The sequence below is a fragment of the Ascaphus truei genome, unplaced genomic scaffold, assembly GCF_040206685.1.
Source record: "Ascaphus truei isolate aAscTru1 unplaced genomic scaffold, aAscTru1.hap1 HAP1_SCAFFOLD_1531, whole genome shotgun sequence".
NCBI lineage: Eukaryota > Metazoa > Chordata > Amphibia > Anura > Ascaphidae > Ascaphus > Ascaphus truei.
The window spans coordinates 44,587-70,368 of NW_027454419.1; the positions used below are offsets into that span (position 1 = coordinate 44,587).

General features: G+C 47.0%; 1 protein-coding gene across 2 annotated transcripts in view; it reads right to left on the reverse strand.

The window, feature by feature from the left end:
* LOC142476236 (uncharacterized) overlaps positions 1-24,721 on the reverse strand; it is a 48,948-nt gene extending 24,227 nt beyond the window's left edge. Inside the window, exons 1-2 of one of the 2 annotated variants that reach the window (XR_012791462.1) lie at positions 24,619-24,721; positions 23,771-24,396 (exon numbers count right to left, since the gene is read on the reverse strand). The gene's annotated coding sequence lies outside the window, so the exon portion shown is untranslated. Of the gene's footprint in view, positions 1-23,770; positions 24,397-24,618 lie in introns of those variants that run through there. The other variant, XM_075581720.1, reaches the window with a different exon arrangement.
* Positions 24,722-25,782: the final 1,061 nt, after the last annotated feature.

Below are 25,782 nucleotides of genomic sequence, written 5' to 3' on the forward strand. Positions count from 1 at the left end.
TCTGCTGCATGAGAGTTTTTTTTTTTTTTATTAAGTTGCTCAGACTGTTTGCAGGCAAAAAGCATTAAAAAAAATTCACAGAAAAAATCTCCGGTCCTTTCTAACTTCAAAGACGACCTCTCGTCCCACTTCGGACACCATATGTAGACGGACGTTCACAGAGGTACACAATTGGAGACTTTATAAGGTGAAATTATAACGAGGCTTTATTGTGCCTTTTCCTTAACATTAAGAAACCATCCAAACAAGGGTGAAACAAAGCTTCTATTCACTTGGGAGTGGTTCTAGTGAAATTCTATGCAAGTCACAACTTCCTTAGTTAAGCATGTCTCGCAGCCCCAAAACATATAGCACGAAATAAGCAGATATAAGAAGTCTCTTAAGAATGAAAGTCTTATCTGTTTCTTGGAGGGGAAATCTTCTCAGTTCCTGGTTCAGCTCCCTTCCCTCAGGGTGTGTCAGCATTCAGGTTAAGAAGTTTTCCCTGTGTCTTGAAATCAGCTATGTTGTGTCTTCTGGCAGAGCTCAAGACAGGTCAGCTCCAGAGATCTGTGTTCTCTTGGTCAGTCTCTCCTGGGAGACTCAAGAACCTCTGCTTTGTCTCCAAAGTTCAGCTCACACGTGAGCTAAGGAGTCACTTCCTGTCTCAACAGACAGGCTTTTGTAAGCAATCTAAATCAGGCAGGTGGTGTTTATTAATTGACTGCCAGCAGTTAACCACCACACTGCTAGATTAAAGGCACATTACTTGAACAGGGATTACTCCCCTGTTACACCCCCCCTGCATGTCCCCCCGTCCCCACCATGCAGACTGTCACACACACGCACGAGTGAGAGACGCAAGTTTGGAGGTGAGTGCCGGTGAGAGGGGTTGGGGGGAGGAAAGGTAGCGCCAGTGTCCCCCCACTGGCCACCCCAGGGGACCGTCAGCCGCGCTGCGACCGCCACTGCCCTGCTCCCCCTCCTCCCTGCATGTCCCGCAGCACGCGGCCAGGCAGGATTAAGGGCGCGGCGAGGGGGAAGTGCGCGCCGAGGGGTAACGGATCGCCCGCCCCAGGGGACAGTCAGCCGCGATGCGGCCGCCACTGGCCTGTCCACCCCCCATCCCGTGGTGCCAGTGGAGCAGCGCGGCACCACAACGCGCGGGGAGTGTGTGAGGCGGCGGGTTGAGGTGGAGGGCGGCGGTGGTGGGGGTGGATGCTACCTGGAGGCTCAGTCACAGAGGTGCACGCGGTGTGAGGGTGGTGTGACTGTCACGCCCTGCGTAGGTGGGGCCATGACATCACGCCACCCTGCAGGCCAATGAGGTAAGGGTGCCCCGCAGGCCAATGAGGGGAGGGTGCAGACAGACAAACATTTTTTCACATACATACATACATATATAGATGGGGCCATGATAGATAGCTTTATCCCCTGAGGAAGTCGAATGTTGCGATGAAACGCGTAGGGAAGCCTAAGTATTGGACATTTATCATATACTATCCATTTTTGAGTAGTTTTGTCACTGCTCGTATTGGAGCCGATCCGTTATTTACTACGTTTGGTGCCTGGAGCAGGAAATCTGACTGCCGTGTCAGCTCCTTGAACTCCGGTGGACACATACTCTCGCGGGATTCAACACCAGGGGGTGGGTGCGCGCGCACCCCCCTGACGCCCACAACAGGAGTGTGTTGGACTCTGCACACAGCTATTATCCACGGAGGCTCCATCGAGTGAATACAAGAATTTACTCATTGCCTTATTTTATCTTGCTTATTGTAAGTGTTCGTAATTCACATGCGTGTTTACTTTTAATAGTAAAATACAGTATTAAGCTATGGGAGCCGCGCTGTCTTCTTTTCGTTCTACACATATATATATATATCTACTCCAGGAGTTAAATACTGTTAGCGGTTTAAGGGGGTCTTTGTCTCCATCAACATGTGTATTCCTGATATCCCCAGCGCATCAATTCTATAGCATACCCTGTATATGGGAGCAACAATGACCCTGCTTTAAATTGAACTTATATAAATGAACCCGGATTCCCCTTCAATAATTTTTTTAATTCGTTTTAATTTAATTTTTTTACATCCTCATATATTATTAAACTTTCATGGATGTTTTTGCACACCCTAGAGCCCTGAATTAGGCAGCCACTGTTGCAGTTTTTTCTTGGAATGAGGGACAATGTTCAAACAAGAGGTCTCTGGCTGAAACTGAAACCTGAGGTCTGGGTCTAAGCCACAACTGACTCAGGTCTCTGTGACATCCATGCTGTGATTGGTTGGTAGCCCTCCTCCATAGTTTCATGTGGAGGCTGAGATCTGTGAAAAGAGTTACCGATCTCACTTCCAGAGCTCAGTCTGATCCTGACGTGGAGGTGAACTAAGCTGTGTGCTCCGAGGCTGTGCCGGAGACACCTGAAAATGAGGCTGGGAGCCTAACCAAGCTGGAGATTTCAAAGTGCTCTCGCGGATTGTACCATAGAGGTGTCGGCAGTCTCAATCCCTACAGGAGTGGAAACAAAACCTGGGTAAGCCTTGGAAGTGGCACCTGGCACCAAGGATTCCCCCATATTCCCTGTTTTGGTGAGTAAAAGATCTGTTTGTGATTTTATGCAGTGCTTGCTGGCTAAGGCTGGAATAAATACTCATTATTGAACTGCTTTGATCAGAGCTAGGGTTTTACATTTAATTCTATATATTGAAAGCAAGGAGGAAAGGGAGGAGGGGGACGACGACTTCCATTTTAGTAGTTTCTCCAGTTGTATATATCCCCTCAAATCTTCCTACAAATAAATTAGGGAGAAATCCCTGTGCTGAAAAAGGAGCACACCTGAGGTAGCCTGGGAGACATGCCAATAGATATGTAAAGTATATTTAAATAAGTCCCATCCCACAATACCTAAAATTATTTCCATACCAACTATATAGAGTTGATAAGCCTAAGACACCCAAGAACTAGAACCTACAACCACTACTTTTCTAGGCAGCAGCTCTAGCAGTGTGAGCTAAACCAGCTGATGGGTAGCACCACTGTCACAGCATAATTAGAAGTAGAGCTCAAAACTAAGTGAGTGCTCACTCATATCTGTATAAAGCACCTTTCTCCTCTATCCCAGAGGGATACAAATGTGTGTGCATATATATGTGTTTGTGTGTATAAGAAAAGAAAAGAAAGGGCATGGCCCCATAGCGTAAAATAGTACAACCCTTTAATAAAAAGAAGGGGGAGGGAAACAAGTGCACTCACAAGGGAAGGAATTTAAAAGGAGTTTGTGATATAATAACCAGCCAGCAATCCCATCGGTATAGAACCTCAGTCCTGGCAGTCCTCTCATGAGGGATAGTAGAGCAGGTCCGCTGAGGACTCAATCCAGCAAAGTCTCAAATTAAAGGAAAGTCCTTGATTAGAGGGGATTCAAAATCTCGCAGCCAAAAACACACGGAGCACCTTCATAGAAAATGGTTAAATAATGTCCCTCTCGGCCAATTTCACAGCATCAGGAGAAATTGTTCTCGTGAGAGGAACTTTCTTTCACAATCTAAAGCTTTTAAGTAAGAAGTTTACAGATAAGGGTTATGATGGACAATTGGTCCTGGACTCCCTGAGTAAGGGCCAAGCTATGGACCGATCTGCCTTATTGGACGATTCCAGGGCCAAAATAATTAGGAAGCAAAATTCTGATTATAACCAGAGTCAAGGGAGTAAAAGATTCAGGGATCCAGAGTTAATTACTACATTTAATCAATCATACAGGATAAGTCCTGTGACGGGCAAGGGTAACCGACTATACAATAAAGGTTAAGCTCTCTGGTTGCCCTTGGGTCCCTAGCAGCTACCTAGCACTATAAGTCAGGGACCAGGTATCTTTGTATGAAAAGTTAAAGTGACCCCGGCTTCTCCACTTTCCTTGTTCCCTTTATCCCAGACTCATGAAACTTGCTGTGTGTAAGTTTTAGGTGGGATATTTGGGTAAGAATGCAATTATTTTGTTTGCAGGAGTTTGGGGACCAGATCTATCGGTAGTACTTAAATTCTACCCAGCGAGCAGGCATGATTTGCCGGTTCATGAGTGGAATTACACCGGGGCTGCCCCGTGTCCCCTAGACTCCTGGTTTTCGAGCCCCGATATCTCAGTACTATATCCCTTACAGTCATGAGTCTCCCCAAGGTCCCCCTTATATTAAAATATGTTTTGTGTACTTCATACATTTATTATAAGGCTCTATGCAGTCAGCCAGGGCATCTGCTTAAGGTGCCAGCAAGTCTGCATAGAGTCCGTAGTTCAAACAGGAGACGGGATGTTGAGAAGTGTTGGGGTGCTAAGTGGACGGGGCAGGGCATCGTACTGAGTCCGGAGAACAGAGACCCCCTGCGGGGAGCACCCTCTGGTCTGCCAGACTTCGTGGAACCTGCCCAGTAGGTGGCAATGGGTTGACCATGGGAAGCAGCAGAATGTCGGCGCATTTCCCATTGGTCGATTCATATGTCCTGCCCATTGGGCATCCCGAGCTGGCTTGATACGCCCCTCCTCTGATGTCAGCCAAGAGATGGGCCCCTGTTTCTATTGGCTAGTGCAGGGGTCTCCAAACTCAGTCCTCAAGAGCCGCACACAGGCCAGCTTTTATGGATATCCCTGTTTCAGCGTAGGTGGCTCAATCAGTGGCTCAATCAGTGGCTCAATGCTTGACTGGGCCACTGATTGAGCCACCTGTGCTGAAACAGGGATATTCATAAAAGCTGGCCTGTGTGCGGCTCTGGAGGACCGAGTTTGGAGACCCCTGGACTAGTGGTATAGGGTTCCCACGCTGATTGGTCACTCATCCTACCTCCATGCAAAGGATAGCTTAGCGGAGTGTATGTAAGGAGATGGTCGAGGCAGAGAACCAGACCATCTAGTGACTTGTGTCGATGAAGCTACTGTAAGGCGGGCTTCTCAAAGTTGCTTTGTTGCGAATGACAGAGCAACGGCCTTCGTTTTGAAGCTAGGAAAGTGCCTCGCAATGACTAAAGCCTCGGACATAGTGCACTGAGCGTCGCTGAGCAGTGCTCTCGCTTGCTGACGCTCGCGCTACCAGGAGCTTTTTGCTGTCCTGACAGAGGAGACAGCAAGCGCGCTTGGGAGGCGGGTAGCACTGTGTGTGTGTGTGTGACTTGGTAGCTGTCAGTGTGTGTGTGTGTGTGTCACTTTGAAGTGTTCTGTGTGTTTGTGTGTCACTGGGGAATGTGTGTGTGTGTGTGTGTGTGTGTATATTATATAATATTTAAAAAATTTAATGTCCAAATCAGGTTGGGATAGTTTGCATTATAGATGCTTTTTGCATCTTTGGTGATGTGGATCCCTAGGTATTTTATAGATTTCTTTTGCCAATTAAATTTAAAATTCAGTTTCAGTAGTTTCTCCGTATGTCTAGGGAGATTGATATTCAAAGCTTCGGATTTGGATTGGTTTATTTTGAACCCAGAGACCTTAGAAAATTTGTCTAGTAGGTCAAATAGGTTAGGTAGTGAAGTGAGGGGTTTTGAAATGATTAGTAGGATATCGTCTGCGTACAGGGCCGCTTTATGTGATAGGGAATAAGCGTTTAACCCTGAGATGTCCGAATTATCTCTAATACGTGCCGCCAGGGGTTCTATACATAGGGCAAACAGGAGGGGAGATAATGGGCATCCCTGTCTTGTGCCACTTTGAATTTGGAATGAGAGTGAGGGGAAGCCCTGATGTATAACCCTGGCGGTTGGGCCCGAGTACAGCGACATAATCGCTCCACTCAACCGATCCCCAAAGCCAAATGCTGCTAGCGTCTCTTGAAGATATGGCCAGTCTATCCTATCAAAAGCTTTTTCTGCGTCCAGACTTACAAAACAAGACCTTATCAGATGGTCTTCCAAGAAGATTTCTTGGATAGGTAGGATACATAGCGTTAAAATGAATCTACTTCCCCGTATCCTATACCTCTTCCAGACATTGCCTGTGCCACTCAAACTGAAGGATATACTCTCACTTCAGTCTGCAATATCTAACTTTATCTAGGGAGGAAAAAAACCGAGAGTTAATAAACTAAATATGAAAAGACCTACCTTAGCAGGTGGCTTAGCGGTACCCTGCCTGTTATCATATTACAAAGCGGCTCAATTAAGTCAAATTATACAATGGCATTCTGACCCTAAATTGAAAAGATGGGTGGAATTGGAAAGTTCTGCTTGCTCTCCATTAGAGCTTAGCAACCTGATTTGGCTACCTAAAAAAGCGAGGAAAACCGCTGCCCTACCGCTCACCTCAATGACCAACTCCCTATCGGTTTGGGAAGTAACGAACATAAAAAACTCACTCACATCAGGATGTTCTCTGATGTCCCCCATTTGGAACAACCCAAGTTTTGCACCTGGCCTAATTGGTACAAATAGTTCAATCTGGAAACTAAAAGGATATAATAGAATCAAGGATATGGAAGGATATAATCTGAAAATTAAAACATTCGACCATATCAGATTAGAAAAAGACTTGCCGCACTCAGAATTCTATAAATACCTCCAGATTAGAGCATTCTATAACAAATTCGCCCCGTACCCTCCCCTGACGAAATTCGAAAAGCTCTGCCGGGCAGAAACCGACACTAAGGGACTTATATCTACAATCTATGGAGAGGTAGTCGAATCTGCTACATCTAAACAGCAAACACCTTCATTCCAGAACCAATGGGAGATAGATTTAGGGGAATCCCTAGAAGATGAGGATTGGGACTCCATATTTTTAGCCACTGCCAAAAGTTCCATATGCACCACACTGAAGGAGAACGCATATAAAGTTCTTATGAGATGGTACCTCACCCCACTAAAATTATCGAAATTCGTACCAGGGTCCTCCCCATTGTGCCCCAAACAATGTGGAGGAACAGCTGATCTGTTACATATGTTGTGGTCTTGCCCGTTGATAACCCAAATTTGGGAAAAAATCAGAAATTGGATCCAGAGGATTTTTGACCTCTCTATTCCCCCTGACACTTGGCTGTTTCTCTTAAACAGACCTTTAAAGGATTTATCAAAGTCACATAACAAATTAATTGCTCATTTTGCAATAGCCACACGGTGTGAGATTGCAGCACTATGGAAACGCCCCGATATTCCAATTATCCCAAAGATTCGGAATCGTATTTGGTTTATTTGCCAGATGGAAAAATTAACAAGTTTAGTTAATGATACTGGCGATAACTTTCTAAAAGTCTGGACCCCTTGGTTAGCACAGACAGACATCCCCGGGGTAGAGCGTGACACAATTTGGCTTTGATAGTAAGAGGTTCGTTCTCCTACGGGAAAGTAAAATAATTACCCCCACACACACAATGGGATCAAATACTTAAAGCTGAATAGAGCCCTAGTTATAGCTTTGCAACCCATATGCCATATATGCTTCAAGAAAAGTTAGCTTCGTTATATCCTTCCCTACCAACCACCCTTACCTCCTCCCCTTTCCCTTCTACCCCCCCAACCCTCTTTTTTTTATTATTATTTGTTCACCTGCACTCACACGACCGAGTAGGGCTCGAAAAGTTGTGCGAACCTAATATACGTGATTCAAGGCCCACATTACATGTGCTATTTTATATTTTGTATGCATATAATGTTCATTCTGTATACCACATGTGGTGAGAATAAATTATTTATTAACATTGTGCAACTTTGATAAATATATTCAAGCACGCAAACACACACACACACACTATATATATATATATATATATATATATATATATATATATATATATATATATATATATATATATATATATATATATATATACATACATACACACACACACACACACACACACACACACACGCACAAATAAACACACACACATTATATATACACACACATTATATATACACACAAATACACATTATATATACACACACACAAATACACATTATATATACACACACATATACACACACACACATGCACACATACACACACATGCATACACATGCATACACACACACACACACACACGCACACATACACACATGCATACACATGCATACACACACAATGCAAACACACACACATATGCACACAGACACACACACATGCACACACACACACATGCACACAAATGCATACACATACACACACACAATGCAAACACACATACACACGCACACACAGACACACACACAACACACACACAGGAGACAGGGACCGGAGCAGAAGGGGGGCAGGGACCGGAGCAGAAGGGGGGCAGGGACCGGAGCAGAAGGAGGGCAGGGACCGGAGCAGAAGGGGGGCAAGGACCGGAGCAGAAGGGGGGCAGGGACCGGAGCAGAAGGGAAACAGCGATCGGGGCAGGAGGGGGTCAGGGACCGGAGCAGAAGGGAAACAGCGATCGGGGCAGGAGGGGGGCAGGGACCGGAGCAGAAGGGAGACAGCGATCGGGGCAGGAGGGGGGCAGGGACCGGAGCAGAAGGGGGGCAGGGACCGGAGCAGAAGGAGGGCAGGGACCGGAGCAGAAGGGGGGCAGGGACCGGAGCAGAAGGGAAACAGCGATCGGGGCAGGAGGGGGGCAGGGACCGGAGCAGAAAGGAGACAGTGATCGGGGCAGGAGGGGGGCAGGGACCGGAGCAGAAGGGAGACAGCGATCGGGGCATCACCCTCTCCCCTCCTACACACACACACACACACAACACACAACACACACAACACAATGCCTTCTGTCTGGTAATGGCGGCTCTGCAGGGAACCGGCTGCAGCCCCATTGGATGGGAGCGATCACATGACCGCTCCTCCGCTTCCCCGAGCACCAAATATATCAGTTTGGCGCTCGTGGAAGAGTTTCTCCTCCTCAGCGCGCATCAGCAGTGAGAAACTATAGCCGCGCTGATAACAGATGCAGGGGCGTTCTGCATCTGTTCAGCGCGGCTCAGCACGCCTCAGCACGCCTGAGTGCTCTATGGCCCGGGCCTAAATCAGATGCGATGACCAAGTTCTGAGAATTGAACGTAGTGGTTCCGGTTGGGACCTGAAGCTGAAAATAGGACCAGGAGAACAGGGTGTATATCCCGGTCAGGGTAAGCTCATCCAAGCGGGCGCCCTGCACCTGGCAAAACCTAGATTTTTCCCCTAGACCCCCAGGCAGTGTATTTTTAACTGTTTATTGTGTAGTTCTTCTTGTATGTGGGTTTACCAAAATAAACAATTTGTTTTTACTACCTTATTTTGCCTAATATATGATCATGGTAATTCATAAATGGTGTAAAAAGTACCTGGTCCCCGTGACAAGTCCATTCAGAAGATTCTGAACAAGCACTGGAATATTCTTGTGTGATCCTTATCTTGGGTCCACACTGCCAAAGAGGGCTTCTATTATTTACAAGAAAGCCGAAGTATCAAAGGAGTATTGGCTCCTAGTAAAATTAGGAAATGTGGTGCCCCTGCCTCTGCGGCCTGTGTCTTCCTTTGGGAACCATAGTTGTGGTAGAGGTCGCTGCATCACGCGCAGAAATCTGGTTATTGATTCCGGATTCTCATCTTTCAAAAAAGGAACTACATTTAAAGTAAGGGGCAATATTAATTGTCTGGGTACCTTTGTTGTGTATATGCTTTTGTGTAGTTGTGGCCCCCACCACATGTACTTTAAGCGCACGATTTCTTGAACATCGACGGAATGTCATTAATGGCAATAACAGTGTTTCCAGACACTTTTCTGCCATATACAATAAGGATCCTCTGTCATTAAAAGTTATGGGATTAGAACTTATTTCTCCTTTAACATTGGGATGTGACAGATTTAAGTCCCTATGCAGAAGGGAATCTTTTTGGATCTACCAGATCAGCACTTTGGCCCCTAGTGGCTACAGTGAGTATGACACGAGTACCCTAGTCTAGTGCTTTTCATATCCTTCCTCCTCTGCCTTTTCTGACATACGAGTCATCCACTGTTTGCCAGCTGTGATCTTTGTACCCTTTTGCATTTATTGTGGGATATTATGTGCATATTTGTTTTCAGTATGCATGTTTTGTATTATGAAATTTATATATATATACAGTGTTCGACAATCCTATACATTTACACGCCCGGGGCGGGTGGATTTAACCTCCGGGCGAGTAAATATTGGCCCAAGCAGCACACGTGTTTGTTTTTTAAATTTCCCTGCTCGCGTTGAAATTTCCCTGCTCGCGCTGAAAAAAAACAAAAAACTCCCCCTACCTGACAGCTGATTGGCGCGCGCTCCCAGGCTTTGTGGGTGCGCGGCCAAGCTCTATATGAGCCCGCCCCCAACGAGCGGCCATTCTTTTTTTTCCCATGGAGGACACAGTAAGTATCATCTGTGCCTTACCCCCTGTCCCCGGCGCTCCCCCCGTCACAGTCCCTCTGGTTCCCGCTTCCCCCTGTCACCGCCCGCGGGGCAGGAGATGGGAGCGGGGATGTCCCTCCGGTTCCCGCTGTCACCGCGTGACATTCCGCGGGGCAGGAGATGGGAGCGGGGATGTCCCTCCGGTTCCCGCTTCCCCCTGTCACCGCGTGTCAGCCCGCGGGGCAGGAGATGGGAGCGGGGATGTCCCTCCGGTTCCCGCTTCCCCCTGTCACCGCGTGTCAGCCCGCGGGGCAGGAGATGGGAGCGGGGATGTCCCTCCGGTTCCCGCTTCCCCCTGTCACCGCGTGACAGCCCACAGGGCAGGAGATGGGAGCGGGGATGTCCCTCCGGTTCCCGCTTCCCCCTGTCACCGCGTGACAGCCCGCGGGGCAGGAGATGGGAGCGGGGATGTCCCTCCGGTTCTCGCTTCCCCCTGTCACCGCGTGACAGCCCGCGGGGCAGGAGATGGGAGCGGGGATGTCCCTCAGGTCCCCGCTTCCCTCTGATCCCACCCCCCCCATGTGCCCGATGCTCCCGCTGCCTGCATGGAGGTGGTAGCGGGGGGTTTCTTCCCCCCACCGCTGTCCCCGGCGCTCCCGCTGTCTGCGCGGGAGGGGGGGGGAGCGGATGGTGGTGCTGGTCGCGGCCTTTCCTCTGTTCCAACCCCCCCCTCGTCTGTGTAGAGTGAGAGTGAGAGTGTGTGTGTATTGGAGAGTGTGTGTGTGTGTGTGTGTGTATATGGGAGTGTGTGTGTGTGTATATGGGAGTGTGTGTGTGTGTGTGTGTATGGGAGTGTGTGTGTGTATATATGGGAGTGTGTGTGTACATGGGAGTGTGTGTGTGAGTGTATATGGGAGTGTGTGTGTGTGTGTATATGTGTGTGTGTATATGGGTGTGTATATGGGTGTGTGTGTATATGGGTGAGTGTGTATATGGGTGTGTGTGTGTGTGTTTATGTGTGTGTGTGTATATGTGTGTGTGTGTGTGTGTGTATATGTGTGTGGGTGTGTGGGTGTGTGTGTCGGTGTGTGTGTGTGTGTATATGGGTGTGTGTGTGTGTGTGTGTATATGGGTGTGTGTGTGTGTGTGTGTGTGTATATGGGTGTGTGTGTATATGGGTGTGTGTGTGTGTGTGTGTGTATGTGTGTGTATGTGTGTGTGTATATGGGTGTGTGTGTGTATGGGTGTGTGTTTGTCTATATGGGTGTGTGTGTGTCTATATGGGTGTGTGTGTGTCTATATGGGAGTGTGTGTGTGTGACACCAGAGGTACCCCCCAATCAGTCACCCCCCCCCCACCTAGTCAGTCAAAGTCACCCAGTCAGTCACCATCTCCTCACCCAGTTCCCCCTCATCAGTCAGTCCCCCCCATCTCCTCTCTCTCCTCCCTGTCTCTCTCCCCTACACCCTCCCTGTCTCTCTCCTCTACACCCTCCCTGTCTCTCCCCTCTACACTCTCTCTGTCTCTCTCCCCTACACTCTCTGTCTCTCTCCCCCACACTCTCTCTGTCAATCTCCCCCACACTCTCTCTGTCAATCTCCCCCACACTCTCTCTGTCTCTCTCCCCCACACTCTCTCTGTCTCTCTCCCCCACACTCTCTCTGTCTCTCTCCCCCACACTCTCTCTGTCTCTCTCCCCCACACTCTCTCTGTCTCTCTCCCCCACATTCTCTGTCTCTCTCCCCCACACTCTCTCTGTCTCTCTCCCCCACACTCTGTCTGTCTCTCATTCTTGATCTGGATATCTAATTTACCCTGTATATCTTAACTGCCCTATACTACACCGAAATAACTTATACTGCTTTCTTCCAGATCTGACTCAAGCTTCACACAGCAAACATCGGAACCCCCCCTAACCCAGAAGACAGGTAGGGAACACCTCCCCTCCAATGTATAAGATTGCTGGAATGAAGGTACCTGGACATTGAAGGGACTGCGGATCAGGTAAGATCCCAGGCGGGATTGCTGCTTTAGATATTGTGAAGCGGGGACGTCAAGACACTGGTTAAGGGGTTCAGGAAACTAGTCATTCACACCTGGCTTTTATTTCTAGATCACACACACACACACACACACACACACACACACACACACACACACACACACACACACACACACACACACACACACACACACACAATGTAATACAATAAATACATTTATGTCAAAAACGAATGTTCTGACTAGGAATTTATTAAATGTATTTTATTTATATATTTTATTTTAAAGTGGGGTTGGGGGCGGGACTAGGGGCGAGGTTGGGGGCGGGACTAGACTGGCGAGTAGATTTTTTGGTTGGGCGAGTAGATTTTTGGGTGATTTGTCGAACACTATATATATATATATATATATATATATTCTCTTCTCCAGCTAATTGTCTGTTTATCTGATTCAATGATTATTTTTAATTATTTTATTTCAAAATTATATTTTATAGGTCCTTGTTTACAAGGTTTTAATTTTTTCTTTTAATCTCGGTTTATTTATTTATTTCAATTAAATTGGCATAGTATTGTGAAGGTAATAAAGTATTATAAGAAACTATTCGTCCATTTTGTATGCATTCCGCCATATTGAATCTGCTTTAACTGCAAGGCTTGGAAATAACGCAGTATGTTTTTATATAAGCTAATAAGTCTCTCTCTCTCTCTCTCTCTGAGGTGAATCGAAACTCAACCAGGAGCCTTTTTTGCTAACTCTCGGTTTCCTGTGAATTCAGCTGGTCTACAGAGAATCGAAACTGAAACTTATGGTTTACAGAGAATCGAAACTGAAACTTATGGTTTACAGAGAATCGAAACTGAAACTTATTGTCTGCTATATATATTCTGTAATACATATACTCGGCACGGCAGTCTGAACTACGGAGCCTGAGGGAACTGATACATGACTCTGTGTCATTTATTGGGATCCGGGGTGCACCCAGGCTTGTGTTATACTAATTTGGCAATCCACATCTGAGCAGAGACCCTGACATGGGAAGGGAACCTCAACATTTGGCGTAGCCGGCAGGATCCTTGTGAAGGGACACCGGAACAATCCTGGACCCGTCTCTATCCACGGACGACCGTCCCCTGGCCGGACTGATTGAGGCCTGATCAACCTCTAAGGACAAGGTAAGATATATTCAGAATATGTTTTCACCGAACTCCTGTCAGTCTGTTCAGGTTGGCGATCTCTTGGTTGACGGTAACAGTATTTTTAATCTATACAAGACCATAGAGTCCGGTGGTTCCCGCCAAGGATTTATATAGTTGGTAAGGTCTTGTGCCTGCCAGATGTGTGGTTTATGTTCATATGTCATAAGGGTTACGGAATAACGACATTATAAGTAGTTAGGGGACGAGTGTGTAAGGATATCTATTGTTAGATAATAGGAGGATCGTCCATACAGGTGACGGTCCGGGGACGGTCTGCGCGCCTCCCCGTCTAGGTCAATTTATCGCTGAAGCTCAAGAGTCCAGGTACCGCCGGTAATTGGCGCACGTGTCCGAGGTTGTTTTTAAAATAGACAATGTTCTCGCAGTTTTTAAAGAAGGATTTGCATTCTGGTGCACGGGATTCCGTAACTCTTGTGACAGAACGGGAGGGAAAGAAGTATACCAAGAAATGTAAATTGTTGTTCAAACTGTTAGATTTACCCCTTACGGGAAGATTGCAACCGAAGTTGTTAAGAACAAATATGCAAATGTGTAAGGGGAAACTGAAAGATGAAGGCCTGTGGGAAAATGCAGAGAAATTTCTGAGTGTTGCTATAGATCTTCAGAAAGAAGGTTATGAAGAAGTAGAGTGTGGAGAGAGAAATAAGAAATCTTATTGTTATGTGAAACCAGAAAATGTGACCCCTGGTTCGGTAGTGGCAGAAAAAGACCAAATGTTACAGGGAGATCCACCCCCATACCCGCAGACGACCGGTAGACCCTCTCCCTCAGCCCCTGTACCGGCCCCTTATTGGGTATGTTCTGTTTGCCAGTGTCAAAATCCCAAAACACGGGAAAATTGTTATTATTGTGGGGCCGCCCGACCGTCCATGTCCCCCGATATTAAAACTGGTGAGGCTCTTGTGTGCCCCTTAGTCACGCCCACTGGCCAGTATTTTAATCCCAAAGCCAAACCAGCCGACCCTGTTAAAATGTATCCCAGTATACCGCAAGATTGTCTGGTTCAGATGGATAGTGGGGCCCCTGCTGAGGAAGATGCAACCTCCGCCGGGACCCCAGCTTATCAGGCACTACCATATTCTGACTCTTTTGTTACCTATGATGAACCCGAATCACTGTTTGAACGTATATTTAGCGGCCCAACCCGTCAAATTATTGTAAAAGTGATGCAGGCAGACATTACTAGCTTGTCGGTTGGCGCGATAGTTAATCCAGCAAATGGGAGGCTCCAACATAATGGGGGCCTTGCTAAATTAATTTGTGAGAAAGGGGGTGAGGCCATACAGCGTGACTCTAATATTTATATTCAGAAACATGGAGAGGTATCAGTCGGGGGTATAGCTGCCACCGGGCCCGGAGATTTACCCTGTAATTTAATCATCCATGCAGCAGGGCCAGTGTATAGGGACTATGCTCCAGAAAGAGCCAAACAACTCCTCCAAGCCGTTGTCCATACATCCCTAATCTATGCTTCCAGCCTCAATAGTGCGGCCATGCCCAGACGCACTATAGCGTTCCCTCCCATTTCTGGTGGTCTTTTCGGGTATCCCATAAAAGAATGTATCCAACATATAGTCCAAGCAGTACTCAGTACGATCAGAGAATCACCCCTCAATCTTGAAAGTATTCTGCTTGTTGCCAATGACTCTGTCAGGCCACTGCTTTTTCAAGCCGCCTGTGCTACCTCAGACACGGTCCGCTCTTTTCCTATTGTAAAAGCAGAACACGGAAATGCTCCTCCCGTCTCCCAACCGTGGAGTGAAGACGTTCCGGAAGGAGCAGTTAGGTACATCAAATTCACGCCCCAACAAAGCTCCACCCTCTTACAGCAACTCCCCGATCCGGAAGACAAGCCCATGCCCTTTTATAGAATGTTACGTCAGATTCAGCAGAACTACTCCGCAACATGGGCTGATTTAAAATCTCTCACCATGTTAAAAGCGGGAGACTCATTTTGGCCCCTTGTTGAGAAATCCCTCAATGATGCTAGGATAGTTGACACCACAGACTATAAATCTGGAGAAGACTTCCTAGAACAAATACAACTATGGGCCCAGGATAGACTCACAGAGCAGACTGAATCACTAAAGGATGTCACCCAAGAAGCTACTGAATCAGTCGAGAAATATCATACTAGACTACTCCAAATGTTTAGAGATATGGGGTTCTCCACCAGCAATAAATTACAAGCCAATCTGCTAGCAGCAGCATTTATGGATGGACTTACTCCCAAGCTACGGGCTGCGGTCCAAGAAGGGTGTCCCTGGATGACCTCATTAGGGTACACAGACGCCCTCACAATAGCCAAAGCTTTCTAGAAGAAACAGTCCTCCGTGAAGAAGACGATGGTAGCTATCCCAGAAGAGAAGGAGGATGACCGAATTGGTGTTTTGTATAACGCCTCACCTCAAGTACCAACGCAGCCCACGGAACAGAATTACAAGAGTCCTTTCAAACGCTAAAAGACCTAGTTACGCGCGCCCCTGCATTGGGCATTCCAGACTATGACCAGTCTTTCACTCTTTTCGTGGATGAACATGATGGATTCGCCGCCGGTGTCCTCACACAACCACACGGTAACCGAATGAGACCTCTGGCTTACTACTCTGCTAAATTGGACTCTGTATCACAAGGGTACTCATCCTGCTTCAGAGCAGTACAAGCAACATTCGAAATTTTCAACAGGGCAGCGGACATTGTTCTGGGTCACCCTCTTGTTATCCAAGCACCGCATGACATCCATGCTATCCTGAACCTGTCTAGGCCGAAATACCTAACCATGCAACGTTTACTGAGGCTACAGTCTGCACTGCTAATACCGGACAATGTCACCCTGAAGAAATGTACAGTACTCAACCCTGCAACTCTGATTCCGGTGGAAGGGGGTATCCATGAGTCTGAAGACCATGACTGTATAACAGAACTACAGCGGCAAGGTACCCCATCCCGGGCACAACAGACGCCTTTCAAAGATCCTGATCTATCCTTTTTTACTGATGGTTCTAGATTTGCTGATGAACACGGACGTTTCCATACCTGATACGCCGTCACTACAGTCGACCAAGTGATCCAAGCAGAAGCTCTCCCCAGCCATATATCGGCACAAGAAGCGGAGATAATTGCTGTCGAAAGAGCCTGTAACCTCGCAGAAGGTCAGAAGGTCAACATTTACACAGACAGTGCCTATGCTTTTGGAGTCACTCATGATTTTGAAACCATCTGGGCTAATCGTGGATTCATCACAGCAAATGGAACGCCGGTCAAGCACGCAGATGCCATAAAAAGACTATTGGACTCTCTACAGCTACCCAAGGAAGTGGCGGTAGTAAAAATCAAAGCACATGGAAAGGTGAATACACCTGAGACACAGGGAAATTTCCTTGCGGACCAAGCAGCCAAGCAAGCTGCCCTTCAAGAAGACAAGACTCGAAAAGATCCACCGTCATCAGCGTTGCAGGAAGCCACAGTTGTTGCACCAGTAATTACAAGAAGTGCCAAGAAAATCCTCCCATGGATGATATAGATCCTTACCAAGAACAGATGAAGAAGGAACAAGGAACAGTACCCAAAGAAGAAAAAGAGAGCTGGGAAAAGGCAGGGGCAGCACAAGAAAAACAAACTGGACTATGGAAAATCAAAGACCAGATTTGTGTGCCCCGACACATGTACCATGCAATCGCCACCTGGGCACATGGACCTACTCACAGAGGACATAACCAAGCATTAGCAGTAATAAACAAGTTGTACTTCGCACCTGGTATAAGAAAGATTTTGGTGGAACTGAATAAAGCTTGTGTCATCTGTCAAACCTGCAATCCAGGAAAAACTGAACCTACACCTCCAAAACATCTTGTGAAACCAGACTTTCCTTTCCAAAGAATACAAATTGATCATATCCAGATGCCGAAGTCAGGACGATATGAGTATGCACTTGTGGTGGTGGATATGTTCTCAGGATGGCCCGAAGTCTACCCAGTACCCAATATGACAGCGAAAACCACTGCTAAGAAGCTAATCACTGAACTCTGTTGCAGATTTGGATTCCCTGAAGTAATAGAGAGCGACCAAGGACCAGCCTTCACCGCCAATATTTTCAAGGAAATGTTGGAGGCCCTGGGCATGAAACAAGCCCTCCATACCCCATATCACCCCCAAAGTAGCGGGAAGGTTGAACGGATTAATCAGACCCTTAAAACAGCTCTACTAAAAATGACCCAAGAGAGTCAACTCCCCTGGCCCGACCTCCTACCTATAGTTTTGTTCCATGTTAGGACCACCCCACAGGTTAGATCTGGGTTGTCTCCCTTCGAAGTATTATTTGGAAGTGCAGTCAGAATTAGGGATAATAAAGGGAATATAAATCTCACTGAAATGCATGATAGGCAGGTATATTATGTTATCAAATTAAGTGAAGAGTTATCTAATCTCCATTCTGCAGTGTCACTTTCTCTTCCAGATTCCAGCACGGATGACACAACCCATGAAATAAAGCCAGGTGATTGGGTGTATGTAAAGAAGCACGTGAGAAAACACGCACTGGATCCCAGATACACAGGCCCTCATCTGGTAACTCTAGTCACACCCACCTCAGTCAAGATCCAAGGGAAAACTACCTGGATCCACGCATCTCATTGCAAGAGAACAGCGACACCTCTTTCGGAAGAAAAATGATTCTGTATATCCTTTGTTTGTTAGTTTTGGGGGAGGCACAAGAGATTGCTATCACCCAACATGAAGGGGCAGTCACGTTTTGGTATAATTCATCCAATACTCATGTAGCTACCTTCTCCTTCGATTACTGTAATATTGTCAGCTGTCCCTCAACCGATTGGCAGTGTAATATGTACCGAGACACTTCGAACTCTAGAGCCATATATATATGTGTTACAGACAGTTATTGGGGACAGGAATGTGATTACTGGGGAGCAGAAGGATGGAACACGGGAACAGATTGGGGATACCAACCACAGAATGGCCTAGCACGAAAAGACAGAAATGGCAAGTCTCTAATCAGTCGAATGATCTTGCGAAAAACTGGTACATGTCTAGTCAGTGGTAAGACGGGTAAAATAATGAAACTCATATTAACTATAGAAACCCCGAGCCCCGGGGACGCTGGTGTATATGTTCTAGGAAATTGGATGAAAGGGGGTACAAGGGGAGCCTACGGGAAGTTCAGAATTCAGGATATGTATAACTCTAAAGATTGGCAGATGTCCCAAAAAAAACCCAAGATAGAGAAAAATCCCGTGGCCCCCCGGATTCAGACATTTCAAGGTATGGTAGCCACAGCAGATCCCTCTTTCCAAGACACACTGGCCATAGAAACAGGTTTTCCAGACACCAACCTTTGGTTGGAATGGATAAGATACACCACTCAAAAAAATAACAAAAGTAACTGCTATGTTTGTGCTGCAGCTAGGCCCCATCTCGGCACAGTGCCTTTAAACATACCCATCAATGCAGAAGAATGTTTCATTAGTCTATATACCAATACAAGTACCAATCACTCCCAGTGTGAAGATTGGAAACAAAAATATCCACTCACAACAAAAACCCCAAAACCAGGGGAAGGGATCACTGTATACAAGGGGAACTATACCTGCTATGAGTCTCTACAGGGCAACAGGTTTTTAGGTAATTTCTCCCAAGGATATTGTGACACTTTCTCTAATATTTCCAGTATTAAGTTACAAAATCAGGTCCAATCGTTAGGAGATATATACTGGATATGTGGGGATCTAAAATTAAGAACCAGACTTGAAGGTAACTGGACAGGTCAGTGTGCACTGACCAAAATTCTAATGCCAATGCATATAATCCCTGTTGGTACAGAAAAATCTAAGGTATTATCATCACCAATTAAAGTCAGTAAGCGAGAAGCCCCTGCAGGAAGTTTAGACCCACATGTATATATAGATGCCATCGGGGTACCGAGAGGAGTTCCTGATGAGTTTAAGGCCAGAGATCAGGTAAAAGCTGGGTTTGAGTCATTTTTTATGACCCTAGTCACGGTTAATAAAAATGTAGATTGGATTAACTATATCTATTATAATCAACAAAGGTTTGTGAATTACACCCGTGATGCGCTACAAGGCCTGGCTGACCAACTTGGACCCACTTCCACTATGACGTTCCAAAATAGAATGGCTTTAGATATGATATTAGCAGAAAAAGGGGGAGTTTGCCATATGATTGGAGATGCGTGCTGTACATATATTCCCGGGAACACAGGCCCGGACGGTAAGGTTACCACAGCTATTAATAAATTGAAAGATTTGTCTGATGAACTTAAAAGAAATTCTGGTATAACAGACCCATGGGACAAGTATTTCTCGTGGCTGTCTGGCTGGCGACAATGGTTGACACAACTGGCAATATTTCTCCTGATTATACTTTTGGTTCTGGCAGTAGTGGTCCTCTGTGTTATCCCGTGCTGTAAGGGTCTCTGTAAGAAGGCTGGGTCTGAGGTTATACCCACAATGGTAATGTACAACAAAGACAATATTGATCTGGAAGATATACCACTGCAGAAATCACCCAAGATGTTCAATTACAGTACAACCAAACTCGAATAAGGGGTGACCACTCTAGAATCCCAGACCCTAGTGTGTTTGTTTGAGGTCAGGGAACCCTTTTGTGTATACTGTAGGTCTTCGAGTTTAGCGAGCCAGAAGTTGTCGGGGATGGGACAAGCCCATGAACAGCCGACCAACACCCTCAGGTAGGGACTCTAGCACAAGAAACAGAAATTAGGGACAGACCCCTTCCTATACAAAATGTCCTTTTAGTGTCTAGGGGGGAATGTGAAGGTAATAAAGTATTATAAGAAACTATTCGTCCATTTTGTATGCATTCCGCCATATTGAATCTGCTTTAACTGCAAGGCTTGGAAATAACGCAGTATGTTTTTATATAAGCTAATAAGTCTCTCTCTCTCTCTCTCTCTGAGGTGAATCGAAACTCAACCAGGAGCCTTTTTTGCTAACTCTCGGTTTCCTGTGAATTCAGCTGGTCTACAGAGAATCGAAACTGAAACTTATGGTTTACAGAGAATCGAAACTGAAACTTATTGTCTGCTATATATATTCTGTAATACATATACTCGGCACGGCAGTCTGAACTACGGAGCCTGAGGGAACTGATACATGACTCTGTGTCATTTATTGGGATCCGGGGTGCACCCAGGCTTGTGTTATACTAATTTGGCAATCCACATCTGAGCAGAGACCCTGACATGGGAAGGGAACCTCAACAGTATGTTAATGGTAAACTGGTATGGTCATTGTTCCCTCTGTGGTTTTATTATTCACAATATGTTTTATGTATTTAGCAGTTATTGTATATTTTTGCACAGATGTCCGAGGTTTCCTGGACTTACTAGGCAATTGTTGCTAGACCAGCACACTAAGTGTCTATCACCCTATTATTGCTTGGTATGCTGTTGCTAGGCACCGACTGGCTATTTAAAGCTGCTCAAGAACATTTTTTCATCATCCACTGAAGTCGCCATCTTGTGTGATGAAACGCGTTAGGGCTATGGCATTACGTCATCACGCAACGAGCTCGACGAGGCCGGGTCCTGCTCCGTGTGTTTTTGGCCGCGAGATGTTGAATCTCCTCCAATCAAGGACTTTCCTTTCACTCAGGACTTTGCCAGATTCAGTCCTTATCGGACCTGCTCTACTATCCCTCATGAGAGGATTGCCAGGACTGAGGCTCTATACCGATGGGATTGCTGGCTGGTGATTATATCACAAACTCCTTTTATATTCCATCCCTTGTGAGTGCACTTGTTTCCCTCCCCCTTCTTTTTATTAAAGAGTTGTATTATTTTACGCTATGGGGTGTGCACTTTCTTTTCGGTTCCCTTTCGGATGTGGTTCCTCCCATTGGAAGCAGCCGTGACCCCTTTCAGTTGCTGGAATTTCATTCAGGAAGAAAACCTCTCTTTAATTTTACGGGACTGTTTTTTTGTTTATTTTTTACTTATATATAGTTTTTATTTTTAGTTTGGTGTTTATATTCACTTGCACATTTTTAGAATTATTTAATTCACCTAATAGGCACTATTTGTGCCCATATTTAATAGTGCACTTTATCACAATGCTTCACAAATTGATTGTGCAACATTATTATATTTGGTTACAGATACACACGCTGCTCTGCGTATAATACAGATACACACGCTGCTCTGCGTATAATACAGATACACACGTGCTCTGCGTATAATACAGATACACACTGCTCTGCGTATAATACAGATACACGCGCTGCTCTGCATATAGTACAGACACAGAAGCTGCTGCTATGAGGGAAAGAGTAATGAGATCTACCAGAGACTTCTGTAATTATTCCCGTTTCCAAGCTCACAGGATCAGTTCCTTAACTTTACTTCCCTGAGATTAAAGCTTTTATTGCCGTATTATTGTATTATTTACCTGTAATTGTAACCAGTTATTGTCTCTACAGCAAAACCAGGCAACTGTAAGGAATCCACTCCTGGCTTTTACTATAGCCTTGCAGACATTTGCAGTTGCAAGCTTCCTCTGGCAATCAATGGCACATGTGCTGTCTCTCATTGCAGCTTCTGCTCTGTGCAATATCATTGGAGGAATGCTCACACACCCTCCTCCTGTGATTGGATCTCCGCCCTTTATACCCTGGGCGTTGGCACTGAAACAGTGCCGAGCATAATTCCAACCCTGGACGTTAGAGTCTCTGCCACAAGCCGCTCTGGCTTGTATCCTGGTGTACTAACTTGTCTAGTTCTTATCCCTAGTTCCTAGTTCCATGCAGGGGCCCGTTCCTGACTTCTCTGCTGAAGCGTTGGTTTCCCGACGCTGCCCTGCGGTGTACTTCGGCCAGCCTGCTGTCTCCTCCTGCTGAGACCGGCGTCATGGGCCGAGGCCGCTCCTCACGAAGAGGCCACTCCCGCGCTCACGCTCCTAAGCTGAAGCGGGGAACTCCTGACTACCTGTTGCCGAACGCCTGCTTGAATAATGACGATGCTGCCTTCTCCAATCCTGACCCTGCTACGTACGACTACGAACTGCGCACTCCGGATCAGTCTGCGCGGACTAAGGTCGGTGATTATATAACCCCACCTCAGCCTCGCGGTCCGGTCCCGGTTTGTGGCGAGCACAATCGTAACAGCAACGCCCTAAGTGTATCTGACTCCGTGTGTAGTTGGGCTACATGTATTACTCGGGTATTGCAGTTGTGGTTGTGTTTTTAGCACATGGATTAATGCAACTTCTTTCCCGAGAAGGCGAGGGAGGGAAACAGCAGGGATTGCATACACAAGCTTTGTGTAATCTCATTACAATATGCTCAGGTAAAGGTCCCATGCTTTATGGTGTGCAGTATGCGTTGTAGCTGGTAGGATTGCAGCACAATGCTGCCATAACATGATGTGTACAGATGTAATGGGGGTTAAAATGTATGTGTGATCCGTGGTACCTGTTGAGCTTCAATTTGAGGTTCTGTATATTCCTCCCTCAATGTGCAGCTATTTCACTTGTATTCCTTTGTGCTGACATGATGGCAGGTATCCTGCAACATGCCACAGCCCTGAATTTACCGTTAAGGAATGCCCCCCCGGCTCCGCCACACGCGCCATAGCAGCCGCCACCAGAGGGGGGCTCTCACACACTCAACACTTACCCCGTATGGGTGAGGAGGGCGTAATGACCGCCTGCGCGCGCCCTTTCCCACCACCACTGAATAATGACCGCCTGCGCGCGACCTTTTAATTCCAGCCTGGGCGCACCACACCCTCTCACCACTCCCCAATAATGCCCGCCTGCGCGCCCTTTCCACACACGCCACACCCCCTCCCACCCCTCCAAACTACTAAAAGTGTTGTTTATAAACAAGCATTACAATAAACGTAGACTTTGCTCACATTTGCTCAGCTACAAGTTCATTTTACTGTTGTTTGTTTAGAAACAAACTTTTTTCAATAACAAGCACATCATTTTTCTTTACATCCCAGGCAACACCGGGTATATCAGCTAGTATATATATATATATACACACGTAAAACACACAAAATCCACGGGGAGGAAACAATGACAATGTGAAAAAAGCCTTCAATTGACTTGGCTCTAATGAATTGACTACTTACAAGATGTAAGAGTCAAAAAGGCAGGGTTGACTCAAATGGTCAGAGGTAAGTGGATGATGCAGTTGTCATCAAAGTGGATCAGGTCCCCAGGATCACGTACCCCAATGTAGAGAGAAAAACTGGCATAGCGCAGATCACACAAGATAAAAATAGCTTTATAACAATAAAATATTATACTCCCATTCTAACAATAAAAAACGGGCATATCACACTGCATTAGTGTAGGAAGATTTTAGCCAGCTGGCTCACCGTCCCACAACGTTCCCCCACTCCTCCGCCTCAGCCTCCGGTCAGCTGTTTAGACTGCTCCGACTGGCGTGTGACGTCACTTCCGGTTTCGCCGCTCGGTGAGGGCTGGATCCTCCTGCAACTCCTCTGCTGTATGCTCCTCTCTGAATAAGACTCCCACTCTACGCGTTTCGAAAGCGACTGCTTTCTTCCTCATGAGTGTGGAGTCTCATGACACATTGCATGCTTTTATATCTTGGTGAACTAATTAATCAACAGGTGTTTCTCATTACATGATTTTAAAGGAGCGGGTCTTGCCGTGACGCACACGTGATGTCACAATCCGGAAGCACCGGGAATCAAGCCAACACGCGAGGTCCTCCCGGCTATTGTGAGACCTCCACACGCCTGGAACGGGGTCGGCTTAATGGCGCCAAGTGGGTGGGGGCGAATGTCATTGTTACTTACATGTTTTATGCTTGTGCACACTGAGGGGGATCTGACGAAAGGGCGGCTGCCCTGAAACGTTATTTGTTCCTTTAAATACACAAAGTGATGAGTAAGATACTTTCCCAGCAGTACCTGCGCTGGCTCATGTGCTACATACAATTGCTTCCTTGCTGGATAGCTCAGTTGTGGTGTTAATGCCAAGGTCGTGGGTTTGATCCCCACATTGACCATTCTGCAGGTTTCTTTGCATATGTTCTGTGTTTTATAAAAGGTTTATGAGGATGTAAAAGTTTAAATTAATAAACATACCATGAATCGCTCCCTACGGTCTTCTCAATCACGCTGCTCCCTTCCTCCGTTAACATGAGAACACTGAAAAATTAAGGGATTTATCTTAGTATATTGCAATATTAGGAACATTTTGTATGGAGCAGAATAATTAGCACAGGGAAATAAAAGAAAAATAAAGTCGATCATAAGTGCAATTTTTTAAATATTTATTCTTCATAATAATTTTTCTCTACTTCACTGTGCCCCTCACTCTCCCACTCACTGTGCCCCTCTCTCCCCCTCACTGTGCCCCTCTCTCTCTCCCCCTCACTGTGCCCCTCTCTCCCCCTCACTGTGCCCCTCTCTCTCCCCCTCACTGTGCCCCTCTCTCTCCCCCTCACTGTGCCCCTCTCTCTCCCCCTCACTGTGCCCCTCTCTCTCCCCCTCACTGTGCCCCTCTCTCTCCCCCTCACTGTGCCCCTCTCTCTCCCCCTCACTGTGCCCCTCTCTCCCCCCCTCACTGTGCCCCTCTCTCTCCCCCTCACTGTACCCCTCTATCCCCCTCACTGTGCCCCTCTCTCCCCCTCACTGTGCCCCTCTCTCCCCCTCACTGTACCCCTCTCCCCCTCACTGTGCCCCTCTGTGCCCCTCTCTCTCCCCCTCACTGTGCCCCTCTCTATCCCCCTCATTGTGCCCCCTGTCTCTGCGCCTCACTGTGCCCCTCTCTCCCTGTGCCTCACTGTGCCCCTCTCTCTCTGCGCCTCACTGTGCCCCTCTCTCTGCGACTCACTGTGCCCCTCTCTCCCCCTCACTGTGCCCCTCTCTCCCCCTCACTGTGCCCCTCTCTCCCCCTCACTGTGCCCCTCTCTCTCTGCGCCACTGTGCCCCTCTCTCTCTCTGCCACTGTGCTCCGCTCACTGCGCTACACTGTGCCCCTCTACCAGCGCCCCTCTCTCTCTGCACCACACTGTGCCCCTCTCCCTGCGCCTCACTGTGCCCCTCTCCCTGCGCCTCACTGTGCCCCTCTCCCTGCGCCTCACTGTGCCCCTCTCCCTGCGCCTCACTGTGCCCCTCTCTCTGCACCTCACTGTGCCCCTCTCCCTGCACCTCACTGTGCCCCCTCTCCCTGCACCTCACTGTGCCCCTCTCTCTCTGCACCTCACTGTGCCCCTCTCCCTGCGCCTCACTGTGCCCCTCTCCCTG